At 37.3% G+C, this 6,000-nt stretch overlaps 1 protein-coding gene across 1 annotated transcript in view; it reads right to left on the reverse strand.

Moving 5' to 3' along the window:
* The window catches only part of PASD1 (PAS domain containing repressor 1), a 57,350-nt gene that overhangs the window by 42,988 nt on the left and 8,362 nt on the right, over positions 1 to 6,000 (reverse strand). The gene's annotated exons all lie outside the window — the stretch shown is intronic.

Genomic DNA, 6,000 nt, shown 5'->3' on the forward strand with positions numbered 1-6,000 from the left:
TCTTCTAGATAACTTAGATGTCTACCAGTTTTAAGATATCCAAAACCCTACTTGGATCTTTTCCCTCACAAAACATGCTCCTCCCTCAGTCTTCTGCATTTCAGTAAAAGGCACCACCATTTACCCACATGCTTGTCCTTGACTTGCCTTTTTCCTCTTAAACCCCAAACCCAGTCCATCAGCAAACTCTGTTGGGTAATACAGTCAAAATACAGGCAGAATCAGTCCACTTTTCACCACATGGGCTAAACCATTATCCCTAGATTGGAGTACCACAAACAGCTTTAACTGGTCTCTCTGCATCTATTTTTACCACACCCCAGCTCCCACTCCATTCTTCACAGAGCAGCTACAGTGTTTCATTTAAAACATTATGTCAGATCAAGTTATTCCTCTAACATTTTCCACCAGCTACCTAAGTTATTCAAAGTAAAAGCCAAAGTACTTGTTCATTTCCAAATACACCAAGCAAATAGTCACCTTGGGGCCCTTAAACTTGCTCTTCATTCAGTGTGAAACATTGTTTCCCAGATATTTATAATGAAGCTCTCCCTTACTTCATTCAACTCTCTACTCAAAAGTATTTTAAATTTTTTCCCATAGCATACTCATCACTACCTGACATTATAGTATGTTTACCTGTTGATTATCTGTTTCCCTCAGTAAAATGTAAATCACATTAGAACAGAGACCTTGGCTGTCTTATTCACTGTGCATCCTCAACACCTAGAGCACAGCTTGGCACATGTGAGCACTCAATAAATGTTGGTTAAATGAATGAATAATGCTGTACCAGGTAGCTGAAATATGGTGACACATGGATAAATTGAATATCAGGCATTAAGTTAAGTAATGAGTTTTTAATGTGAGAGGAACAAAGTAATAAAGTATTCTTTGTAGCTGAATAATGATTTTGGGTGATGAACCACAAGTTCAAATAATTTTTTGCTGATTAATATTAATAATGTACAGTCAAAATTCAGAAATATATTTTTGTGGCCCATTCGTAGTAGCCAGCTTATGAGTTAGCCAATGCTCAAATTAGCAGATGGATCCTGTCTCAATCAAGAAAAAGCATGTCTCGATTCAGGGCAGAAATATTACCTTAATTTAGCAAACAAAACATTATGAAATTAACAGGCAATAAATTTCTGACAATGAAAGTCACTCAATAAGAAATTTACTTCCCAAAAGAAATATAGATATTCTTCATTAAACTTAACTTTTTCAACAAGAATTATTTTATTGGTTTAGTTATAAAATAAACTTTAGGTACCAAACCAAGTTACCCCTGGTCAGTGGAGACCACTCATTCATTCGTTTGTCTAACACATGATTAACAACTGCTCTATGCCAGATACTGTGCTAGGTACATTCACACAAACTAGCTTACATAATGCCCTGTAAGAAGAAGAACTATGCCCTATTTTGTTCATGAGAAAATTATCAATTTCTTTCTTTACTGAGTACTTATGAGGGTTAAAAATGATGATCCTGACATGAATTCTAATTTTAACGAATACATAGTTCAATAAGGCAGATGAGACAGACACAAAATGATGATGCCATGTATACAATAAGACCGTAACAGGAGGTACAAAGTGCCATGGTTCACCAGTTCTTTCATTAGTAGAAGAATAAAGGATAGCACTGACACATAAAAGAATTCAAAGTGAGCAGTCTTTTGATAGTATACATTCCCTTGGATGGAAATACTGGCAATTAGTTTCTTATTAATTAACTACATTCTTTAAGGAACGTGATAGTGACAATTAATGCCCTATAATTGACCACCAACTAAAAAAAGTGAATGCAACAATCATTCCAGCGATCCTGCTCCATAGTTAGATAAAGGGCAGAGATGTGAAAACATTATCAACACCATGCTATTTTTGTAAATCTTTGGCATTTGCTCTTCTTATTACACAAGGCAGAAAGATCAAGGCACTCAAAGCTTAATGAAGCAAGGATAAATACCAGTGAAAAGTTAAGGAGGTTTCTCAAAAGCCAAGTTTGCAAATACCTATTAGTTGTCCCACGAATATTAGTATGGTGAGCCTCAGTCGTGTCAAAAAAAAGTAAAGGAATTTACTCCACTCCATGACATTTACTGAAAATCCAGGCAAGAAATATCTTTTTGTTGGCATAGACATTCACATTAAACGTGCTTTAGAAAATTGTTCAACTGTATAGGGCACAGGGAAGGATAAGAGCCTCTGCACAAAATTCAGACTGCACTTTGAATCAAACAAGACTCATCACTAGTAACTCTCTACTACACTGTAAGCTTCGCAGGAAGAATAGAGCAAATCTCATCACAATTATCATGAACTAACCATATACCTGTGTTCAAAACCTGCTAAAGTTTCTTAAAAACTCAATGCTGAGAAACTCCTTCCATGAGGAAATACGTGTTTGAAAATTTTCATTTGCTTAAAAATTGTAAGAGAACAAATACATGTAAATTCCCAGTTTTAATTTTTTTGTGGGGGGTGTGATGAAGTGGGGTGAGTAGGAGGGCAAGCTGTTCAGAACTACAAGTTAGTACTACGAGTGACTGCCAGTTTTGCCACAGGAAAAGACTGTCAAAGAAAATAAATGATTGGGAAAATATGATGGCAGATTTTAGATATAAATTTAATACCATGATGATGATATAAAGCCATCGTTCTAGTCATGATTGTATGTGTTACAATGCCATACCTTGGACTCCTCACATCTTTTTGTCACACCCCCATCTAATCCATCAACAAAACTTATTTTACCTACAAAACACTGATGACTTCCACGTCCACCTTGATACCCATCACCATCTAATTGCCTGGACTATTGCAATAGCTTTACAAGTTGGCTCTCTACCTTTCATGCCTGCCCCCATAGCCTACTCTTTTGTTGTTTTTTTTTTTTTTAGTTCCAGTAGAGTTAACATCCAGTGTTATATTAGTTTCAGGTGTATGATATAATGATTCACCACTTCCATACAACACTTGGTGCTCATCACAAGTGCCGTCCTTAATCCCCATCACCTGTTTTACCCACCTACCCACCCCCACCTCCCCTCTGGTAACCATCAATGTGTTCTACAGAGTTAAGAGTCTGTTTCTTGGTTTGTCTCTCTTTTTTTTTCCCCTTTGCTCATATGTGGGATGGTTTCACTCATTTGTGGAACATAAGGAATAGCAGGGAGATCAGTAGGAGAAGGAAGGGAAGAATGAAGGGGGGGTAAACAGAAGGGGGAATGAACCATGAGAGACTGTGGACTCTGGGAAACAAACTGAGGGCTTCCAGAGGGGAGGGGCGTGGGGGATTGGGATAGGCCAGTGATGGGTAGTAAGGAGGGCACATATTGCATTGTGCACTGGGTGTTATATGCAAGTAATGAATCATGGAACATTGCATCAAAACTGGGGATGTACTGTATGGTGACTAATATAACAAAATATTATTTAAAAAAAAGAAACAAAACAAACGACCCATTGCCTATTCTTAACACAAAAGCCAGAGTGATCCCCAAAAACTTAAGTTCACATAATTTCCCTCATCTGCTCTAACCCCCACAATGGCTTTCTCCCATCTCAGAGGAAAAGGCACAGTCATTACAATGGCCCTAAACAAGGTGAACCTTTGTCACTGCTCTGACCTCATCACCTCCTAGTATTTTTCCTTTTGCTCACAGAGCTCCAATCACAATGTCCCCTCTACCATACATTTTCCACACCAAGGACATTTGTGTTTTAATGCCTTCTCACTTGCTTTTGCTCCTGCCTGGAACACGCTTGCTCCAGTTATCTGCATGACTCACATACTCACTCCATTCAGGCCTCTGTTCAAATATCACCTGATAAGGCAGGTCTTCACTAACCCCACATTTGTAATAGCCCACCTCCAGGCACTCTCTAAGTAGTATTTTTTCCCACATTTACAAATGAGAAACCAAAGTTCATGTAGCTAGTGAATGATTGAGCTAAATTTTTATCTCCAGATTATCTGACTTCAAAGACAAAGTTCTTTCCATCCACCATGCTATCGGTTTAGAGTTGCCCAAGAGACAGAGGTATCTTGATATTTAATGAAATTGTAGATTCCTGGAGCCAGGAAGATATTCTAGAAATGGTTTTGTCTCTACATTAATATATGATGAATGACTTATAAAATGAAATTTTTAATCAAAGCCTGGAAAAAAATTGCATGTTGTTACAAATTAAGAAGACTTAGGATTTAACGAGGAAAAGTATGAAATTATGCCTCAGCTAGTCTTTTTCAGCAAGGCTATATAACTTCATTCCCATTTAATGTTTATGTACAGACCTAATAGTCATAGCTTTATTTTTAAGTATACCCATCTCAGGTAATCAAGTCCATGGTTTAAGATTAGTCATTCAAACCCATGTCCCAGACACCTCTACCTTAGGATGAGTCCGTGCGTGTGTATATTACCTAAAATGCTGAAAGGTAAAAGATTCTCTTGAGAGTGAAAACTTTGAACCAAACTCCATAAAGAAACAAGGATAATACAACTAAGACCATCACTGTGTAAAATCCTTATGTAATAGGAAAAATTCACCAGTCTCACTCAATGACCAGTTTGGTTTAAGTAATATCTAATACGAGAATCTGGGAAGCTTTCTGGTCTTCACTATAACAAAACTTAACCTGTCATGGATCATACTAACATATTCTTTCTTTTAATATAGATTTAATAAGACCATTCTTCTTCCATGATATAAGTACTCTAAAGTCCAGTTCAACAAAAATCTCTAATATTTGTATTTTTTTTATTTTTTAAAGATTTTATTTATTTATTTGACAGAGAGAGAGAGAGAGAGCCAGTGAGAGAGGGAACACAAGCAGGAGGAGTGGGAGAGGAAGAAGCAGGCTCCCAGCGGAGGAGCCGGTTATGGGGCTCGATCCCAGAACACCGGGATCACGCCCTGAGCCGAAGGCAGACAGTTAACAACTGAGCCACCCAGGCGCCCCTCTAATATTTGTATTTTATTCAGCTGTTTTGATATCCTACAAATATAAGCTGAATTTGAAAATGTAAACTGTTTTCTAAGCAAAGGAAAGAGAATGAGAAATAAAGATATGTATCATACTATCTGTAAATAAAGAGAAAAGAGTAGAAAAGTCTCTAGGCTTCTAACCAGGTCATGCAACATGTCGGCTGGAATAGCATAACTGGTTGAATAAGCTTCTAATCCACTTCTAACTTAACTAAAGAATAATGTAACAAAACTTCTATTAATTTACATGTTTCTACCTTGAGTACTATAGATCTCTGGGTCAGGGTTTTCAAGTTCTTTAGATAACTCTGTGGAGTAAGGAATATACAATGAAAGCAACAATCCAAATATGATTCACAAAGCTAGCCAAATGACAGAGATTTCAGGAGTGGAGGAGGATGTATTCTAAATATCTTCTCTTCACACACATGCATTAGTGGAATAGGAAGGTATGTAGTACTTTCATATTTAAGTGGTATATTTGTTAGATATGCAGCGTGAAGGTCCAGAAAAATTTTTCAGAAATCACATATTCTAAGTCAATGGTCCTATGAGGAGAGAGAAAGCTTTCCTGATGAAAGGCATAGTGACACCAAAGAGCTCAGGACTCGGTGACCTTTTTGGACACCACAGACCCTGACCACAGCTCATGGGTAGATGTCTCCGGCTAAACAATGTCATCACTTCTATATTTTTTTTCTAAATGAGATCATAATTTGTTGTTCAATATAAAGAAACAAAAGCAAATCAGATCTGGGAATGGATGCCATGAGCCCGCATAAACGAATCATGACCTTCATTGTTTAATCAGTATATAGTGGACTCTGAAGAAATGTACAAAATCAAACACATCCATCCACTGCTTCTGAGGAGATTGCCATTTCAAAAACCACATTCTTCTTTGGAGATTGCCTTCGGGGCAGTTTAGAAATCACACACACACACACACACACACACACACACACAGTATTGCATTACATCAAATCGGAATTTTTTT

Source organism: Ursus maritimus, assembly GCF_017311325.1.
Source record: "Ursus maritimus isolate PB19 chromosome X unlocalized genomic scaffold, ASM1731132v1 scaffold_X1, whole genome shotgun sequence".
NCBI classification, from domain to species: domain Eukaryota; kingdom Metazoa; phylum Chordata; class Mammalia; order Carnivora; family Ursidae; genus Ursus; species Ursus maritimus.